Below are 22448 nucleotides of genomic sequence, written 5' to 3'. Positions count from 1 at the left end.
AAAAACTAAGTCAGGCTGGATAAAAAATATTAGCAGTGTTGACATCCCAGATGATATTACACAGTTTCTGTCACTAGGCCCCAATTTTGCTATAGAACCTAAAGTCAATTATGATGTTTCCATAAAAAAACTTTTAGCTGATGTTGATCTTGTGACCTCATCAATATCGGATGAAAGTAAACGTTCTATTACTAGAGCCAGAACAACTAATATTTTGACTAATTATGTTACCAAGAATACTAATTCCAACAACTACTTCCAGAACCTACTTTACAAAACAAAGAAGTTTCTGAAAGAACACCCTGATATAATAGTAACGAAGTCAGATAAAGGTAATGTCACTGTAGTCATGGATAAAATTGATTATACAAGATTATCTAATGAGCTCTTAGATAATGATGTTTCTTATAGAAAATTAAGAACTGATCCAACCAATACCATTCAAACACAAAGTAATAAGTTAGTTGGGAACTTATTAAAAAACAAATATATTGATGAGGTCACAAAGAAAAACCTTACTAAATATAATAGTATTGTTCCCAAATATTATTCCTTACCTAAAATCCATAAGCCCACACTGTCAATAAGACCTATAGTGTCTACTATAAATGCACCTACAGAGAATATTTCTTCTTTTATTACAGATATTTTAACATCAGCATACGACAAAAACAATGAATATTACATAAAAGATTCTTTTGAAATTAACAAAATCTTCAATGGTTATATGTTACCTAATAACTATGTTCTGGTCAGCTTAGATGTGGTATCACTATTTAGCAACATTTATTTAGATGCCTGTATTAGATCCATACATAAACACTGGGGTGACATAAGTAGACACTGTAAGGTAGACATCAGTACTTTTATTGAATTGATTTCTTTTTTATTTAACAACAATTATTTTTCATATGGAGATCAAATTATTAAACAAAGTTGGGGTACTCCTATGGGCGCTAAGATCAGTCCCATTTTAGCCAATTATGTTATGGACGATTTGCTAGACATGGTTATCCCTGTCTTATCTTTCAAACTAAGTTTTTTAAAAAAATATGTGGATGACCTAATATTAGCTATCCCTAAGGATTCTACAGAGGAACTACTTTTTGTTTTTAACAGCTATGACCCACACATTCAGTTTACTATTGAAGTAGAAGATCAATCTAATTCTGTCCCATTTTTGGATACCAAGTTGATACGATCAAATGACAACAAAATCTTGGTAGATTGGTACAGAAAATCTATGGCCTCAGGAAGGTTCTTAAACTATATGTCCTACCACAAACATTCTATTAAATTAAATCTAGTACAACAAATGAAATGTAGGGTCATACAAATTTCAGATATATCTCTACAACAAAAAAACCTCAAACTTCTATACCAATTATTCCTAGACAATGGCTATCCACCAACTCTTCTAAAGAAAATCCTGTTTAGCACACCGTCCATAACAAAAAACACTGCACAAGACATCTCTTCGGTGGACACTGCTCCTGTTGAACAGGAAGGGGATACTGCATCGGTCACAACTATGTCAACTAAATATTATACGCTACCATACATACACAATGTCACACCAAAATTGACAAGAGTTTTTAATTCTGTTGGTGATTTTAAGTTTGCTTCCAAAACAGCTTTAACAATAAATTCAGTTTTCTCCAAACTCAAGGATAAAACCTTAAAAGAAAATATGTCAAATATTGTGTACAGCATCCCTTGCAAAAATTGCAATTTGCAATATATAGGCCATTCTTCGAGACGATTGAGGGACCGGATCACATCACATATAAGTGATTCTAAAAGATACCCAGACAGATGCAGTTTGTCCATGCATGTCCATCAAAACAATCATATAATGAACTACACAGAATCCAAAGTTCTAGCAGTGGAAAACAATTATTTTAAAAGGTTGTTTCTTGAGATGGCTTTTATTTCTGAGACTGAGGAGACTATCAACAAAAAATCAGACATCAGCCACTTAAGTGAAATTTACTCACATTTGCTTCACTTAGATAAAGAGTTCTATGCAAAAAAACTACATTATAACACTGCAGTTTCTGATGAATAAACTGCTTAAAGCTATTGGTTTTTGTTGTTTTGTTCCATTTCATGTTATATTTCATATTTTCAAATATCCACATGTGAAATTTATCTATATTTACAGTGAGAAGTAGGGTTAGGTTAGGGTAAATAAAATACAAAACTTGGAATGTCATATTTACTTGACTTGAAGTTTGTCGTTGTCGGCTATCACTTGTTTTATACCATGGAACATGAAATATATTACCGCCAGATTAGTTGAATTTCAAAAAAAAAAAAAAAAAAAAAAAAAAAAAAATTTTTCATGTACAAAAAAGTACAAGTTGTACCTACTTAATGTCTGTTTTCCAATGTTTAGATTTTAATATTCAAAAAAATTTTTATTCGTTTTAATTAATTTATTCAAATGTGTATTGTTACAGTTTTGTGTTGTTCAGATGTTTTTTGTGTTTTATTGACAATAATTTTTAAATCACAACATGTTTCCCCTCTGGAGGCTTTTCTACATATTTTTTTTTAACAACATAGCCACATTCTCAATTTTGTAAGTCGAAATTTTCAATTTATATTTTGTAATGTAGCTCACCAAAACAATCTTTTAGCTATCACTGATGATGGTATCAAATAAATACCGAAATATTTGATATTTGAAAAAAAGAGTACTCTTGGCTCCATTATTCAGCTGCTTTCCCATTGATCCTTTCCTTTGTGTATTCAATTGTTCAGCTGTGATCAAGACTTGGATTTATATATATATATATATATATATATATATATATATATATATATATATATATATATATATATATTGATGTGATCTTGATTATTGATATGAGATAATATTTTTATATGTCATTTAATTTAATCAATGCATTAATAATAATCTAATTAATTTACCAGATCACATATCAATATGTTTTCAATCTCAGGGCTTTTTATAAAATTAATTACTTACTTACGTGGCTTCTAAGTATTTCTCAATGGTTCCTAATCGGGATAGGAAAGAAAAGAGTAAAATAATAACACATATGGGTTACAATTGTAATCAAAATATTGTTTATTTTATTTAAATGGCAATCACTGCTTAATATTTGCTATATCTTATTATTCTTAAACATAACATTTACACATGGGAATCTTATTTCCTTTTGGTTTCCAATCGAAAGTTTTTATTAACATTTAACTATTATGATTTATTAGCAACAATTCTATTTAAGTTTGATGAAGCTTTTCTGATATTATTGATTATGTTTCTTCAAATTTAAATGTGGTATTTAATACGAAAAACCCATACATTCATGTCCAAACAAATGAGACTGACCTTTTTCTGGTGAACTGAGAATGTCTTCACACAAGACCCGTTTCCTGCTATCCTTGGCTGCAATCAAAACCTCGTCCTGGCTTCCAGTAATGTTCTCCTTTGAAACTAGCTCGTATAGCTCTCGTTTCCTGCTTCTGTCGTGATGCTGTGTTCTACCTTTTTCAAAACTGCAATCAGCTACCGGGAACTCTTGGCTCAAGGAGGTTCTTTTACTCTCAACCTGGCCTACCTCTCGTTCCACGATAGATACTCCACACTCACGGAACTACACCGGCTTTCTCACTCTCCGTACACTACCGTCTACCACTGGACTTCCCTTCTCGACAGCTCAAAACATTCTGATCTCTCTTTGTCATTCATTCCCCTACTTTCTAAATATCCCTTCCAGATTCACAAATCAAACTTCCACCACCCACTCTCATTCGCAGTATTCCTCAAAACCAATTTTTAAACTTTCTAAATATGCTTAATGGATTTCCAAAGAAAAATAGTTAATTCCCATTCTAAAATTACTTTCTACTATGTACAAAATTTAATGATCTATTACCTACTTCAACTGAGTCTTATTTAGCATAAGCTAATGATCGAACCTTCCGCGAACTACGATAATGACCTATTATCGATTTCACTTGAGTTTTATTTAGCATAGGCTAATGATCGAACCTTCCGCGAACAACGATAATGGTACGCCATTCACTTTGTTTATTCTAAGCGCATTTTCCCGAGTTTCGTTTAATCACTTCTTAAAATTAAATATAACAATTTGTTGTATACAGGTTGTTCTAAATTTATATGCCCGTGGTTGAGAAAATTGAAAATATTTTATATTAAATTGAATTTTGTTTATAATTATCAAATTTTAATTTTCATATCAAATAGAAATATAACAATATATATATATATATATATATATATATATATATATATATATCATAAGATATATATATAAACATAAGATATATATATAAACATAAGATATATATATATATATATATATATATATATATATATATATATATATATATATATATATATATATATATATATATATATATATATATATAACAATCTCTTGTTGTAAATGACCGATTTTAAAGTAAAACAATTTTATCTCTAATATTTAAATTGACTATAACCAACGAATTTAATTTCCGTTCTGTTTTTCTTTTAGGAAAATTAATATTTAAGTAACTATTTGAAATGGGAGTTTACTTTAAATTATGTGCAACTGTATATATTATACGCTTTGCACCAGATTACATTCTTTCGTAATACAAAAGAAAACAACGGACTTTTTATCTTGATCCTATTTTTATCCCCGCATTTGGCTTCCTATCTTCCGAGTTAGTTTCTTTCTAAACTAGATTAAGTGCATTATATTTGCAATTCCTACTTTGCAGCTCTGCATTTTCTGGGGATTAGGGTATAAATGCTGAAATTAAGTAAGCGAGCGCGGCTTTAAAATTGACCATAAGATTTATGATTTATTGTTTTATTGTTGTTCACAAAGTTAGTGGATATTTTCTGATCTCATGATTATGTCGAATGGTCCCAACCAGAGATATGCAAGTAAGAGAATTAACAGTAGACAATTAACCAGGATCTGATGTTATTTGAATTCCGGTTATTATTATTACATTCAATTTATCTAATTGTTTTAATTTCCCATTTGCCATTAAGATTAGAAGCATAATAGTTTTTAATGCATACTTTAGTCTATGTAGTTTTTCGTATAAAATTAATAAAATTTTATATATGATGGTTGCATCAGAAATCTTTGCGAACTTATAAACGAAAAGTTTTCGTTGATAAAATAAAGATAAGCATAATATCTAAATCTCAGTACCCTAAAGTGATTTTAGTATTATGCTGCAACGTGTCTAACTTCCGATAAGTGACACCTTGTTAAAATTGTCGATATTTTATTAAACTTAAAAAAACACTCAGTGTATGATTTAGATGTCTGTAATAGTTCCTAAGAGGGCAGTTATGCCGACAACACCTTTCTAAAAAAACTATATACATCTACTTCTTCTGATTAAAGTTGTAGATGGCCTCTGTTTGGAAATATAGGAAATAATCCCTCAAAAAATGGGCCGATAGATGGTCCCGTTAGATGAAGTCTATTTATATTACACACCAACTAAACGGCATTTTTTTATTTGAATATCTTTCTATAAATAGGTTTACTCTGGCTGTTCTATTAATTTCCCGCTAGAAATTAAGTTGTAAAAAATGTATAAACATTTTTAATTTCTGTGCAACACGAAAATGCAGCTGCATAATACTCTATTTAAATCGGAGAGTACAGGAAGAGTCTATACCGGTTTCGGAGGTCTTTTCCCCCTTATCAGTAGTCCCATATCCGCTTCTCTCCGATTTCTCCAGTTATCACACTTTGGGCCTTTCCGAATTGCAAAGAAAGAACTGTCACGGATGAACTAGAGCCATCTACTAAAAAACAAAGTAAGTTATCAATCGAAGTAGCACAGAATACGACAATAAATATCGTTCCCATACCACCAGATTGACAACAGGTGGAATAATTTCTTTGGTTACACCTCCTGAGATTTTCAAAATTTACAAATCAAACAGGATGCCGAGGAAATTAAGATGAGATCATTTTAAATAATTCACAACTCATCTGCTTAGCGTGGTAAAAGTTCCAACAAGAAATATTCCTTAATACTCCTACAAAAGAGTAAATGAATTAAAAATGTATAAACATTTTCAATTTCTTTGCAACACGAAAATGCAGCAGCTGCATAATACTCTGGTAACTGGTTACACCGGAGAGTGCAGGAAGAGTCTATACCGGTTTCGGAGGTCTTTTCTCCCTCATCAGTAGTTTTTGGAACTTTTACCACGCTGAGCAGATGAGTTGTGAATTATTTAAAATTCTCTCATCTTAATTTCCTCGGCGTCCTGTTTGATTTATAAATTTTGAAAATCTCAGGAGGTGTAACCAAAGAAAGTATTCCACCTGTTGTCAATCTGGTGGTATGGGAACGATATTTACTGTCGTTTTCTGTGCCACTTCCATTGATAACTTACTTTGTTTTTCGGTAGATGGCTCTAGTTCATCCGTGACATTTCTTTCTTTGCAATTCGGAAAGGCCCAAAGTGTGATGCCTGGGGAAATCGAAGAGAAGGGGATACGGGACTACTGATGAGGTTGAAAAGAGCCCCGAAACCGGTATAGACTCTTCCTGTACTCTCCGATTTAACCAGAGTATTATGCAGCTGCTGCATTTTCGTGTTGCTAAGAAATTGAAATGTTTATACATTTTTAATTCATTTACTCTTTTGTAGGAGTATTAAGGAATCTTTCTTGTTGGAACTTTTACCACGCTGATCAGATGAGTTGTGAATTATTTAAAATTCTCTCATCTTAATGTCCTCGGCATCCTGTTTGATTTATAAATGTTGAAATCTTAGGAGGTGTAACCAAAGAAAGTACCACCTGTTGTCAATCTGGTGGTATGGGAACGATATTTATTGTCGTTTTCTGTGCCACTTCGATTGATAACTTACTATGAGTTGTAAAAATTTGTTTTCATCCGCTGCGGAGGAAGTGGCAACATTTGTGTCATCACCTCTGTTGTTAGTTATATTATGGATAATTAGTTAATTATGTATACTGTTAAGAGCAAACAGTAGCGATCAACAGGTAGCAACAAACGCGTTCCAAGATTGCGGCTCTAATTTTGAATATTTTGTCGAGATATTTGGCACACATATTCGTAATATAATAAAGAATGGCGGTACAGAGCCCAATTTCAGAAATATGTTAGTATGTGGAAATTACTCTATAGCTAAATAAAATATTGAAAAAGGAGCCTGTACCACCATTAAGAAAGACAAAAAATACACTTTCTTCAAATAAACCTTTTTTCCCGTGCCTAGATTTTGGGTCACATTGGAACTACTAAAAATCGATTTTTTTATAACAAGAAATCAAACGTCACTGACTTGGCAACATTTCGCGCCTATGTGCATAAAAATTATTGTTTTTGATAGAATAAACGTCACTGTCAGTGTCGAATTACCGACTCACTGTTGCCTCACTTCTGAAAGTTCACAGAACTTTCGCAATCTTGGACCGCGTTTGTTGCTACCTGTTGATCGCTACTGTGTGCTCTTAATACCTTTTGGGCTTATTGCTCGTTGGATAATTTCGTTATCTGTTCTTAGTGATCAGCTTCCAATCTCTGATTCCCAACTCATTAACATTTTTCATTAAGTCATTTCTCTTCAGCAATAAGAATAAATCAACATTCATGGGTTCATACAAGTTCAGAGACACGTCATCTACAACCAACTACGTTCTTCTTCTTGATGTGCCTAGCCGTGAGGAATATTCACGATCATCATGGCAATCTTTATCTTATCAACTACATAAGCACACAAAAAACTCGAATTTGATCAATCCAAGGGTACAAGATCACTAACTGTACAATATTACTGAATTTTAATTTAATAACTTGGCTATTTGTCTACAAGATCGAGTCCAAGTAATTCATCTGTCAAATAGGTTACCAAAGTGCCAATTGATAAACATTTATAAGATAAAATAATTTCTAATTTATGATATTAGACAAAATATCAAGATATTATAACAAGCACAAGTGTATATTTCAATTATTATAGAGTATTTACTAGGTTTATATAAACTGGAAATAATTAACTTACTAATTAACTATTTGAAGGAAATAAATATTGCCATTTAAATGAAACAGCTTTAATAATATTCAGATGTAAAATATATGTACCGGGTGTGCCAATAAGAATGGCTCTCGGCCATATCTCGGGAACCGTTTATAGTACAGCTTTTAGAAAAAAATATTTATAATAAAAGTTGCCTCGGGAAAAGCCTGGAAATTATCTTCATAATTGTAGGTCCCCGCTAGAGGGCGTAATTAAATATCAAAAATAAAAAAATAAAATTTTTACAAAATTTACCTAATGAAAGAGCACTGGAAATCCAATCATCGTATTCTTCACAAAATTCTACGCATATTTGATTTCACAAGTTTAAGTCTACCTTTTGCAAATAAGAGGTGGGGGTGAGTGGGAACCTTCTTATGAAAAAATAGCTGTAAGTCCGGTTTTGCTAAATCGAATTTTGCATACTTGATCTTGTTGAAAACAGCTTTTTTTCGTCAATGTAAGTGTCTTATTTTCGAAAAAGCCTAATAAGTAATATGCAAGCTAGGAAGCGTTATTTAATTATTTTCAGAAATCTAGTTTTCTTTGGAAAATATTAAATGCAGGTATGCATTTTTAATCCTGTATTACAAAATTAGACCAAATTAACAACATAATACCGAAAACCGCATGTCGATATCTTTGTTATATCGCGAGATATCATAAGAAATGTGTAAATTTTAAACATATCTGTTACCGTCACCGGTAAACGAGGTTAAGGAAAAGTACTGTGCTATGGAAAAAACAAATAAACATTTTCCAGATATAAACCTATATAATTAATTAAAACAACAATAAGATAATATAAAATATAACAAAGAAATAAAAGCAACTACTTACTTAGTCTTAGTATGCAAGCATTTACTCTTTTAAGAGTAGAGTAGATTAAATAGCAACAGATTTAACTGTTTTAGACTTATATTTATGGTGACGGATTAAAGACCTTGTTTTTGCTGCTAGGCCCACTACTCGAGAAAACATGATCTAGAATCTAGAGAATACGAAACGCCATTCAAAGCATTGCGAAAGCAGAAATTGCGACTGCTTTTCAATCTACTCTTGAAAGAGTAAATGCTTGCATCGAAAATGATGAGCAACACTTTGAACATTTAGGTCGTCACTAAGTAAGTAGTTGCTTTTATTTTTTTGTTATATTTTATTTGTGTTGTTTGTCTTATTGTTGTTTTAAATAATTATATACGTTTACATCTGGAAAATGTTTCTTTGTTTTTTCCATAGCACACTACTTTTCCTTAACTTCGTTTACCGGTGACATTAACAGTTGTTTAAAATTTACACGTTTCTTAAGATATTATTATTTTGCTTATTTGGTCTAATTTTGTAATACAGGTTAAAAATGCATACTTGTATTTAATATTCTCCAAAGAAAACTAGATTTCCGAAAATAATTAAATAACGCGTACTAGCTGGCATATTACGTATTAGGCTATTTCGAAAATAAGACTCTTACATGACTGTTTTTAACAAGACCAAGTATGCAAAATTCGATTTAGCAGAACCGGACTTACAGCCATTTTTTCATAAGAAGGTTCCCACTCACCCCCTTGCAAAACTTGCGAAATCAAATATGCGCAGAATTTTATGAAGAATACGATGATTGGATTTCCAGTGCCCTTTCATTAGGTAAATTTTGTAAAATTAAGTTTTTTTTATTTTTGATATTCAATTATGCCCTTTAGCGGTGAACTTACAGTTATGTAAATAATTTCCAGGCTTTTCCCGAGGCAACTTTTGTTATAAATATTTTTTTCTCCAAGCTGTACTATAAACGGTTCCTGAGATATGGCCGAGAGCCATTCTTATTGGGACACCCGGTACATATAATTAACAGGTGTAAAAAACAAATAAAAATCTATAGCTAACGGACCTGCATACACGCCATCTTTTCACACACACACAAATATTTTTAGCTCCCTGTTGAGCTCTTATAAGGTGCAGTATCGATCATAGGTACACAACTCTTCTTAGGAATATTATATAATATAATAGCTCAACAGCTGCAGTGAAAACAATATGGCAATACAAACAAATTTCCCTTGGAGAAGGTTATTAATCAAGGCGACACCATTTCTCCTAAACAGTTTACTTTTTTATTACAGAGTACTATGAGAAACCGGGTAGCGGGTAGGAACTCCTTTGCAGTTCCTTGGATTTTATTGGATAGTCCTATCAGGGAAAGTGAATAAATCCCTGCCCTCCATAGATTCCAGGAGCTTCTTGGCCCGCGAAGCTAGCACCTGATAAGGGTCCCTTTTCCAGGGTCACGGATGAAGTCCAGAACGGCATCTAAGGCGACAAAGAATACTTTAGGTATGGCGAAGATGGCGGAGTTGGCAACCCTTGATTTTAGGGATAGTATAAGATCACAAACCTAATAGAAGCGTATGATCGGGAACGGGCGGCTTCAAAAAGTGTCGGTCCCCACAACGAGCCTGCGGATGTAACCGCAAAGTCTCACACTGATTTATCAGTCTGTCCCAAGAATTCTGGGGGGGGGGGACAAAAAACTGACGACACGAAAGACGAAAAAACAACCAACACACTGAGATCACACATCCATTCTGTCCAAATCCAAATAATACACAAGACAGATCACACAACTGAGTTTATAAAATAACTAGTAAAAGTTACAATTTTTATATAGGGCTTTTCATCGATTGTCATTTGTTTCAAGCTTCTGTCATATGTTGTATAATCTGTGTATAATATTAATATATACGGATTATACGACACATGACAGAAGTCCGAAACAATTGACTGTGAATGAAAAGCCCTATGGTAAAAGCCTAGATCACCAATTATTAGAAAAAATCAGCATTAATCATACATCAAAAAGAGATACCTTGACAGATATCAGATATGCAAACATGCCCGGGACGATTAGCACAGAATACAATAAAGAGAGCGATGAAAAAACAGCCAGCAAAAAAAAAAAAAGAAAAATCAAAGCCCTTATCTTAGTTAATGAAGAAAAATATATAGCAAACCCATCAACAGAATATTCTGTTACGAATACCAAAAGAAGTCAGCAATAAGTATATATACCAACATTAGTTAGATGAACGTAATTGCTCAAAGATGTCGAGATATATCTGTAGACATATACTGTTGTTTTATTGACTTCCAAAAGGCATTTGATCGTGTTAAGGACTCTATATTGATCGAAGCTCTAAAAGGCATTGGCTTGGACGGCAGAGATGTTCTAATAATTGCAAATTTATATTGGAATCAAACAACATCAGTTTTAGTAGATGGTGTGGAATAACAGGCTCTTAATACTGAAAAAGGAATACGGCAGAGATGCCTCTTGTCACCCCTGCTTTCCAAAATTTACTCCGAAAGAATTTTCAGAAATAAACTATCTGAAAAAGAAGAAGGAATAAGTGTGAACTGTGAAGTCGTCAATAATTTGCGATATGCGGACGATACAGTACTCTTAGCTTCTAATCAAGAAGATCTGCAAACACTACGTGATAGTGTCGTTGAGAGTTATAGGGAGGCAGGTCTGGTTCTGAACATACGGAAAACCAAAATACTCGTAATAAGTAAACAACAGCATATAAAACCGTCTACATTTATGTAAATAATACCAAACTTGAGCAAGTTAATAAAATCGTTTACCTTGGACAGCAATTAAATTGTAACTCATAGAAAGTCACGGCGAAATTTATTAGATCTAGGATAAAGTAGGCCAGAGCCGCTTTTAGAAGGATGTCCAAGGTGTTACGTAACAGAGACCTAAAATTGGGATTGAGGATCCGCCTACTTCGCTGCTACGTGTTCTCGGTCTTACTTTATGGTGTCGAGTCCTGGACTGTGAATAAAATCGATTTAAATCGCCTTAAGGCTTTAGAAATGTGGTGCTATAGAAAATTTTTATAAGTTCCCCAAGTGGAGAACATTCGAAACTCTACAATACTAGAACGTCTCAGCAAGACTACTGAGATTATAAAAAGCATCAAGCAGATAAAGCTGGAGTATTTCGGACATGTAATGAGAGGTCCCAAATATAGGTTCCTGCAAAATATTATGCAAAGAAAAATGCAGGCAAACGCAGTACAGGACGAAGAAGAACCTCATGGTTGAAGATTTTGCGAGATTGGATTGGTATGACGTTGATACAAGCATGCTATTTAGGGTGGCAGTGAATAAAATTAAGATAGCTATGATGGTAACCAACGTTCTGAAAGGACATGGTACATGAAGAAGAAGAAGAACATTAGTGGTTTAATAGAAGATAACAGAAACCTCGTCTACAATAAACTAAATAAGCATACAAACATCAAAATTTAATACCCATCCAGGGGATGCCTACAAGATCAAAGCCAAGTTAGTCAATTGATAAATCAATACAATCTTCTTTTCGTAGGATATGATCCTGTTTATTCTATTATCTTAGTTCTTACAATGTTGTTCAGCTACCACCTTCGGAGTCTTCCTAGTGGTCTTTTTGTATTGGATTTACGTGTTTTTGCTCATTTTACGATCCTTCCTGTAATTATTCTATCGACATGATGTTTTCATTTGAGCCATCGTGCCCATGTCCGTCTCATGAAATCCTTGACTCCACTTTCTCTTAATGTATTCCTATTCCTTACTATATTTCTAAGATAAATTCGTCTTATGGTTCTTAAAACATTCATTTCTGTTACTCATGAAACTTTTTGTTTTCAGCTCTTGTTTCCACTGCGAATGTTAGGCCAGTACCTGGCTATAGATTTGGAGCTTGATAACTTCTAAACGGCTTTACCGATTTTGATCGCTAAACCTAAATCTGAACAGTATTGATAAGTAGTATCTGATGCATCCAAGGTCAAGTATGATAACAGAAGGTATTACAGGAATTATCGAGCTTGAAAAACCCACATTTTTCCGAGGTAGTCGAAATTCATAACTTTTTCTTTTGTGCATAAATTATCTTCACAGATAGTACGTTCACAGACATACATTCCTCCTAAAATAACATTATTGAAGCGCTTACTAAGTAGTGTTATGTTGGCTGCTAAGGAACATTTTTTCTCTCAGTCTATATTGTTTGCAAATTTAAAATTTTTAAAATGTATCTCAGTATACGTTACTAATAATTAAAAAGATTTTCCACTAGCTTCTAGACTCCGAGTCTCTCGGTCTCGCTTTTAGACATTATCGGAATTTTAATTCGTAAGAAGCAAACAAAATATAAAAAAATGTTGAATTTTCGCGATATCCTCGCAAAATTTATCATGTGCCATCGGAAGAAAGACACTGGCTAAAATTAAACGCGAAAGAGTGAGAAGGATGTACATTTCATTAAGCTAGAGACAGACTGAAATTACATACCCCTATGAGAGGGACCAAGACGAACTGGCCGTTAGTGGGTTCGCGAGAACAGAGATGAAACAGCGGGTGGAAGCAGGAAGGAAAAGTAATTTGCAGGGGCTAGAAGGAGCCAGCAATATGCAAGTTAATTAATCGGTAAAGTAATGAGAATAAGGCGCAAGCGCGGTGTAATTCCAAGAAAGAGGGTGGGAAGCCTTGGTCATCAACGCCTAATCAGATTAGGAATACGGGGTTTGCAAAAATTTTATTACTGCAGTTAATGCACAATCTTTAATTTAAATTTAAATCAAAATTTAAAATGGAACAGATTTATATCTTACATATTAAAGAGTTTTATAAAGAAGGAATATTTTATAACGAAGGAATAAATTAGTTCTTATACGTATTGTTGATGTTTTTACAAGTGTAAATAAATATTTGTTATTTACTTGGATGATAATTATGACTGTTACATGAAGAGTTTTTAATTAAAAATAAAATTGAGACTGTTTAAATCTTTTAGAATTTTTAATTTAAGTACGTATTTTTTTTCTTGTGACGCATTATGTTGTTATTTTCAATTCTTTTTTTTCACATTCTGTTCCGTGCTATAATGTTATAATAAAACCCATCACCATACGGGTCTAAAATATAAATGTTTGTTTTTAAATAGAATCATACATTTAAAATTTACTCTTTTGTCTACATCGACTATTAAAAACATAAATATTTTATAATCGATGCCTTTAAAATATAAACGAGAGAGGAATTTCATTCATCAATACTACATATTAAATATTGGCTTCTTCCAGGGGCGTTCGGTCCATGGAAACAAGGGAAGCATTGCTTCCCTTGGTTTCCGTAGGTAATACCGTACCAACTGAGTAACTGAGATTATTTAAAAAAAAATTGAACAAACACATAGGCAGAAGCAGGATTTTAAGTTGCATACGAGAAGATTTAATTATGTAATACAAGCAGTAAGTAATTTTACTCAATTTCTGTCATACAGTAAATAACAAAGCAATGAAATAGGTACTCTAAAAGCAGCGCCGCATGCTGCATTTCTAGCTTTCGTTCCGTACGCGGACCCCTAGGCCATGATCGTATTTCTACGTTGGTATTCGGAATCATGTCGGCAGATAATCTGATTTTAAACTTGCTTCTCCTCAGCCTATGTAAAAATCACCGGGGTTACACGCAGAGTGGCGAGTTCAAATTTCGGGCATATCTATCACTTATAAGCAATTCTGTCAACTGCATACAAGGAGTAAGGAGCTGTTTTCGTGAATTTAAATGGGATTTATGTACCAGCATTTGACAATGACGGGCTTCGTCGACTGATTTTGTGGAATTATGAAGATTGATTTTATTTAATTATCTACATAAATAAATATCATAGAATTATTTATATTATAAATACTAAATATTTATATAAATATATGTACTAAATATGGTTTTGGAGTTTTTAACTTTTGCTTTTTTCAGAAATATTATTTACATTCTCAAATAATTTAATTTTAATGTATTGCAATGCAAGATAAACGAGATTGGTTTCTGTGTAAAAAAAATTAGCGAATTTAAAGATGTTATTAACAAAAAGAGAGAGATGACTTTGAAAAATGTTGGAATAATATGATGGCAAGAAATTTTGAGCCTAAGGAAACGCAAGCGCACTGACAATGTTGGAGATGTCCAATAATGCTACCGCCGACTATTATAGTCTATAATACTATCAGATTTTAGATCAAATATGCCAAAGAATGGAAAATAGGTTTAAGAATTTTGATGACCGAGACGTTCGTTCCATACATATGCTCATTCCAAAACAAGAACGACTGCGAATAAAGCAAAAGGTTACTATAAACAGATCAAATAATGGAGGAGAACATATCTGTCTTTGCAATGCAACATCTAATGAGATCAAACTATTTTTGAGTATTTTGACTATTTTTTTTTTGTGTTAAGGGAAAAACCAGATAAAAGAAAGTCTATCTATAGGATGGCCTAGAAATAGGTGGAAAGATGTAGTTAGAGAGGAGCTAGAGAAAATGGGAGCGAGATAATGGAAAATAGTGGCACAGGAGTGAAAAACATAGAAGGCAATAGTAAAAGCGATAAAGATAATTAATTGTAACGCTATTGATGATGATAATATTTTTGAAGGACTTTTTACAAGGATTATTGTAACTAGACTGAATAAGTAGATGAAGGGCCCAGGTGAAAATAAATACTACAAAAAACCTGCTTAAAACATTTTTAATTTAAATCATATGACAAATAGTCTAAAGCGTTAACTTTCAGTTGCTTTGTAAATTTTTGACTGAACGCAAATGGAACTTTTGTTTTGGCCACTAGTAAGAATCAGCAGTTGCAAAACATACCTACCAACACAACACACAATACCAAACTTTATGTATTTGAAGAGACACAGATGCTTGGTTTTTGTCATGCTCCTCTGTTTCTTGTTATACCCATCCACTTTTTTTACTACTGTGTCTAAGAATTTTTGTTGTCGTGTGCACTTCTTTTATCTTCATACGATTTAACCTTTTTTTTTATAATGTATTTTTTACAATCAATAGAGTACAATCTAGAGCTAGAAGACCACAATAAATCTGACATAGGCTAAAAGCGTTGATTGAATACACGTGTATTCAATCAACGCTAGAAGCCACTTCATTGAATCTATCACTTTATCCACCTCCAAGTTACGCTAATACACAAAACAAATGCAAAGAAACAGGGGATACAAAACTTGTCGATAGAATTGGCTGTAATATAATGGAAATACATATTTAGGAACAATGTACTTATAATATGTATACCTAATCATAAAATAGATACTGTTTCAACTTCCAATTTATTTATATTTTATTAATGGTAGGGGAGCCCAAGCGGGGATTTTTGCAGTTACTTGAGCGCGTCAGATTATCATATGGAGAGAAACCTGATACCCTGCAGATGTACCTCTACTATATATTGGCATTTAACACAGGGGAGTTCGTTAAGGGGGGCCCGAAAATAAAAATATATCCTTAAAAAAACTCGAAATTGTCAGATTAAGATAAGGTAAGTTAAGTATATGCAAAAGAGTGTATATTTCAAAAATCTGACGATTTGAGCCGGGCGTAAGGAAATGGGTGAGTCCCAAAGTTTCACAAGAAAAAAGAGAATATTTCGCGAAACGAATGACTGATCGAAAAACTAAAAAATATGTGCTCAATATTTTTTAAAAATCTATCGAATGATACCAAACATGACTTCCCACGGAGAGGGGTGGGGGGCAAATTTAATATTTTAAATACGAATCCCGCGATATTTCGCGAAATGAACATCAGATCGAAAAACTGTAAAACACACTTATTCAATATTTTTGAAAAATCTATCGAATGACACCAAACACGACCCCCCCACGGAGGTGGGGTGGGGGGTTACTTTAAAATCTTAAATAGGAGCCCTAATTTTTTATTGCAGATTTGGATTCCTTACGTAAAAATAACTAACTTTTATTCGAAACATTTTTTCGAATTATGGATAGATGGCATTATATTCGGAATAAACGATTGTTGGAAATGGAAAATTAAATTAAAAAATGGCAAGCGCCCACTAAAATGGAAAACTTTACTTAACTTTTTTTGGTTTTAGGACCTACTCTTCACAACCCAATAGGTCCCCATAACGCTCGAGTGACTGCACATTTAGCATACTTTGCTCCCCTACCATAAGATACATATTCTAAACATTAGTTTCATGAAAACAGGGTGTATAAAATAATTTGAAATGCTATCAAAAAAATCGAACTGAAATTGCAATGTGCCTTTTATATGGACAGTTATCTAAAATGGACGGAAAATTATGTAAAATATTGTTTAAATTATCAAACATTAGTATGTTGTGCTGACCTACCACAAACGAATTTAGTAAAATCAGTACAAAACATCTAACTATGTGGCGGATGAAAAACTGCACACAGTGCCAATAGGCCAAATATTCACGAATAAAATTATTTGGAAATACCAGGGCATCTAAAATAATGTAGCATATTGAAACATTTACGTCAACTTATTAAAGGCATGTCTGAATATTTCAATATAGAAGAACAACCACCTGTCAGTAAAATGCATGCCTAAATATAATATGTACTTAACTCCAAGATGTATCTTTCAGAGCCAATAAATCACACAATCTACACATTTAAACTAAAACTACATATTTATTATATTGAGAAGATAATGTGGCTATGACGTAGAGCAGAAATGAAAAGAGAAAAACCAATCGGTACGGCTATAGTAGGTACATTATTGGAAATTATCTGGAACAGATAACAAAAAATAGGACATAGATGAGCCTTAAAGAAATTTTTCCGGTCTATAAACAATAAATGTGACTTATACTTTGATACTAAAGCAAATAATATGTTATTCTAAATGAAGAAAGAAGAAGAAATTATTTAGGTAACAGATACGTTCGATGTACCTATTATATTCAATTAGAGCTAACAGTTGTTGTAAAACTTAATTTCGGTCATGTAGATATTTATTTAAATTTTCTATAAGTTGCATATTTAGACCTGACTATAAAATTATAATGAATATCTGCATAAGTATACCTATTATTTTCTTTCAAATCACTGTGCTACATACATTTTTACTTCATTAGAAATATGATTTTAGTTTTACTTACTTTCAAATAATAATTGAAAATAAATGTGCATCTTATATGCACTCTTGTGTACGCAGACTACATCAAAACAAAGAGTTGATGTCAGCTGATCATTTCAAATACTGTTCATTCATTGACCACATCAACTTTGATTTATATACTTATTTTAAAGGAATGAGTAATAGTGTTTATATTATTTTTTAAAAACTATCATTTTAAGGTAATATAAAAACATAAAGTAATTTAAAAACATCAACAATCAGCTGATTTCGTTAAAGTTCCGTCTCCGCCACTATCACCATACGTCACTCGAATGGTCAACAACGTGACAGGTGTTTATTTTGTTGATCGCGTTAGCCGGTTCTGAACAATTGAAAGTCTTTCGCACTGTCAGCCGGTATCTTGATGCCGCGTGTTGGCCGTACACTATCCACAGCCAGCCGAGATAGTCTGGCCAGTTGGTTCTGACCACGCGGGAGAGGGGTGGTTGTAATTATCCGGCGCGGGGGGCGGCATAAGTGCGCTAACAATGTAGTTAACATAGCTGCTAATGAGGTTTGGACCGCGAAATGAAGGATTATACTGGGCGGGAACGAATGACAGTTTCTATAAGTTATATCTACAGATAGATATCGCGAAACGTGAGACTAGCTATTTTTTTGAATCGAAGTTAATAAGGATCGAAGTAGTTTGAAGTAGTTTGGTTGGGTAACTGTACTATTACAAGCGAATTGGAAAGTACTTTACGGACTATTAGTTAATTTTTTTTAATAAGCCTATACATTATGAAATAAATAGGTACTTGCCTACGTCAATTATTAATGACATTTTGATTTACCATATTATTACTCCCCGTTCTTCTTCTTGCAGTACCGTCTCCTATCGGAGGTTGGCTACCATCACAACAATCTTAACTTTGTTGGCTGCAGCTCTGAACAACTGTATTGAACTGCATCCATACCACTCCCTTAAATTTCGCAACCAGAAAATCTTCCTACGTCCCACATGTCTCTTTCCCGAGAGTTTTCCTTGGATTATGAGTCTTAGCAGAGAGTACTTTTCTCCTCTCATTATGTGGCCTAGATATTCCAGTTTTTTCGTTTGTATGGTTTTTATGACTTCGCATTCCTTCCCCATCTTCAGCAAAACATCTTGATTTGTTACTCTTTCTGTCCATGGTATTTTTCACATTCTCCTGTAACACCACATTTCGAATGCCTCAATGTTTTTGAGGTTTATCTTTTTCAGTGTCCAAGCTTCCATGCCGTACAGCAGAACGGAGAAAACATAGCACCTTAACATTCTTGTTCTTAAGTTTATATTTATGTCCTGGCTGCATAGGAACTTTCTCATTTTGACAAACGATTGCCTCTCTATCTCTATTCGCCTCTTGATTTCTCTTGTCTGGTCATTAGTATCAGTGAAGCGAACCCCTAAATATTTGTAGGACGTAACTCTTTCAACTGGCTGATTATTTATGGTTAAATTCACATTGGTATATAGCTTCTTCGTTACAATCATGAATTTAGTCTTTTTGATGTTCAGTTCTAGACCATACTTATTGGTATGGGTATGAGTGTTTATGTTTTCCATCAAATACTGTACATTTGCTAGGTTATCTGTTACTATTAGCGGGTCATCAGCGTATCGTATATTGTTAGTTAACTCTCCGTTAATGTTCATACCAATGTTTTGCTCTTGGAGCGCTTCTCCTGACATATTGTTTCGCTATATATACTGAATAGTATTGGAGAAAGCACACAACACTGACGCACACCTCGACGAATCTTAATTTCTTCGGTTAACTCATTACCAACCTTGATTTTTGCTGTTTGTCCCCAGTACAACCTTGATATGATGTTAATGTCGCGACTGTCGATGTTTTTGCTTCTTAGGATTTCATACAGATTCCAAACAAAGCTTTTCGTGTTCCCAGTCCACTTCTGAATCCAAACTGTGTGGCGCTTATGTCCTCTTCTAGTTTATTAAATATTCGTTTGTGAATTATTTTTAATAATACTTTTAGTGTGTGGCTCATCAATGCTATAGTTCTGTGGTCTGAATACTCTCTGGCGTTATTCGTCTTCGGGATTGTGACAAAAGTAGAGGAGAGCCATTTCTTTGGTATGGTGCCTGTTCTATAAATTTTGTTAAAGATGTTCACCATTACTTCAAGTGTGTCGTCGTCTATAAATTTCAACAATTCTACAGGAATTTCATCTGCTCCTGCAGCTTAACCTTCTTTAGCGTTCCTTATAGCATATTCTATCTCGCTTTTTAGGATTTCAGGCCCTGTTGTGTCGTCTGTAGGTTCTGCCACTGCTATTTCTGTTCTTTCGTCTGCAAAAACTTCTTCTGTCCAAATGTATTCTGTCCATCTTGCCAGTTTTTCATTTAAATCTGTAATTATTTTACCTTTTTTGTCTTTTACGGTGGATGCTTGTTTCACTTTTTTACCTGTTAGTTCCTTGATCTTTTTATGCATGTTAAAGCTATCGTACTTTCTTTCATATTCTTCTATTTCCTTGCAGTTTTCCAGAACCCACTTCTCTTTGGCTTCTCTAATTTTTCTCCTAATCTCACGATTCACTTGTTTGTATTTGGTCTTGTTGGTTTTATTTCTTCGCCTTTCCTCCATGAGGTACAAAATTTCGTTTGTCATCCATTCCTTTTTCTTAATTTTGCTTGGAGCTAAGGAGCCTTCACCAGCTGTCATAAGAGCCTTTTCTATCTCCATCCATTTGTCCTCTACATTGTCTGTGTTCCTACTTTTTGCAGCGAGGTTTCTAAGATTGTTGTTTACCTGTTCTCTTGTTCTTTCCAGTATAGTTGCGTCTTTCAGTTGCTTAACGTCTATCTTTTATTTAGCTGTATTTTTCTGTAGTTTCTTGAATCTTACTCCCCGTTAGTCTATTATAAATGAAGTAAAGAAACACAGACTTACTCACAATCATTTAATAATACTTCGACGACCGGTTTCGATCTCTACACTATTCAGATCATCTTCAGGTCGGCGTTACAAGTAGTTAAATGATGCCGTTACAAGGGATGCTTTGTAAGTTCATCGATAACATGTTTAAACGTCCAAATTATGCTAATAGGATAGCTAGGTGAGGTGAATCCTATTAGCATAATTTGGACGTTTAAACATGTTATCGATGAACTTACAAAGCATCCCTTGTAACGGCATCATTTAACTACTTGTAACGCCGACCTGAAGATGATCTGAACAGTGTAGAGATCGAAACCGGTCGTCGAAGTATTATTAAATGATTGTGAGTAAGTCTGTGTTTCTTTACTTCATTTAAAATGAACTCACATATGTAGCCCATTCAACATTTTTCTATTATAAATATTTATTTGGCAATTAAATGATTTTTTTTAAATAAACGCTTAAAAATATTCTTATTATTATAATCTGATCCCATAGGTCAATGTAAAATTATATATTATTTCCTTACTTAAATTAATCTTACTAATCTTACTTAAACAGTCTTTTGAGAGGTATCACACTCAAAGATAGAATACCAAACGAAGACGCACATTGAGAGAGCTAGGCGTTCAAGACGTAGTGAGATGGACAAGGGCACGACGACGCATGTGGAGAGACCACGTAGATCGGATGGACCCGGAACGTATGGCGCATTGGGCGAAAACACAGAAGCACAACACCAAGCTACCTATGGGAAGACCCAAAAAACGATGGTATGAGAGATGGAGCTCCGTATCGCAGCAGAGACTGTAACAGAAGAAACAGGACATAGTCCTATTACAAGAAGAAGAAGAAGAAGAAGAAGCCAGTCTTTTGAACTATAATTGCATTCACTAAAATGCATAAAGAAAAAATCTGTTACTCCCAATAAAAACAGGAACAGCGAAAAATATGGACTGTTGCAACTGATTTTGCAGGGAAAAGTAGAAGGAAGTTCAACACAACAACCGAAAATCTTTTCAGAGCAGAGAGCAGCAGTGTATAGATTGCCATGATGGTCTCCAACATCCGAAACAGATAGGTACTAAAAGAAGAAGAACGTTTCTATAACGTCTAGCCAATTACAGTAAGTATACTACTACTTTTCAGCATATTCACTAAGCTGCAATATGCTGTTCTCAGACTTTCAATTTTTCTCTCCACCAACTCGAGTTTCTTCCCTTAAATCTTCTTTCTGTGTCAGTGTTTTCCAGGAATTGGATTGGCTCGTCATGTATGTACTTATTGAAACAGGTATTGTTTCTTCTAACACAACTGCTTATATGATCAACCGTCTTTATTTTTTATCCTCGATGTCACTACACCAAGGATCTTCATAACTGTTCCGCAGTAACTACTTTTTTCTAAAACGTCAGGATTACGTCAACGCATTTCTTTTTAGCGCATTCCATATTGGTCTAAGTA

At 33.5% G+C, this 22448-nt stretch overlaps 1 protein-coding gene across 2 annotated transcripts in view; it reads right to left on the bottom strand.

Annotated features, from left to right (window-relative positions):
• The window catches only part of LOC114329196 (zinc finger homeobox protein 4), a 1197903-nt gene that overhangs the window by 755131 nt on the left and 420324 nt on the right, over window positions 1-22448 (bottom strand). Inside the window, exon 1 of one of the 2 annotated variants that reach the window (XM_050652613.1) lies at window positions 18074-18429. The exons of the other annotated variant lie outside the window; for it this stretch is intronic. The gene's annotated coding sequence lies outside the window, so the exon portion shown is untranslated. Of the gene's footprint in view, window positions 1-18073; window positions 18430-22448 lie in introns of those variants that run through there. 2 annotated transcript variants of the gene reach the window in all.

Source organism: Diabrotica virgifera, chromosome 6 (assembly GCF_917563875.1).
Source record: "Diabrotica virgifera virgifera chromosome 6, PGI_DIABVI_V3a".
In the NCBI taxonomy this organism is placed as follows: domain Eukaryota; kingdom Metazoa; phylum Arthropoda; class Insecta; order Coleoptera; family Chrysomelidae; genus Diabrotica; species Diabrotica virgifera.
The sequence above is the reverse complement of the archived record's forward strand: the minus strand, read 5'-3'. Positions and strand labels throughout refer to the sequence as shown.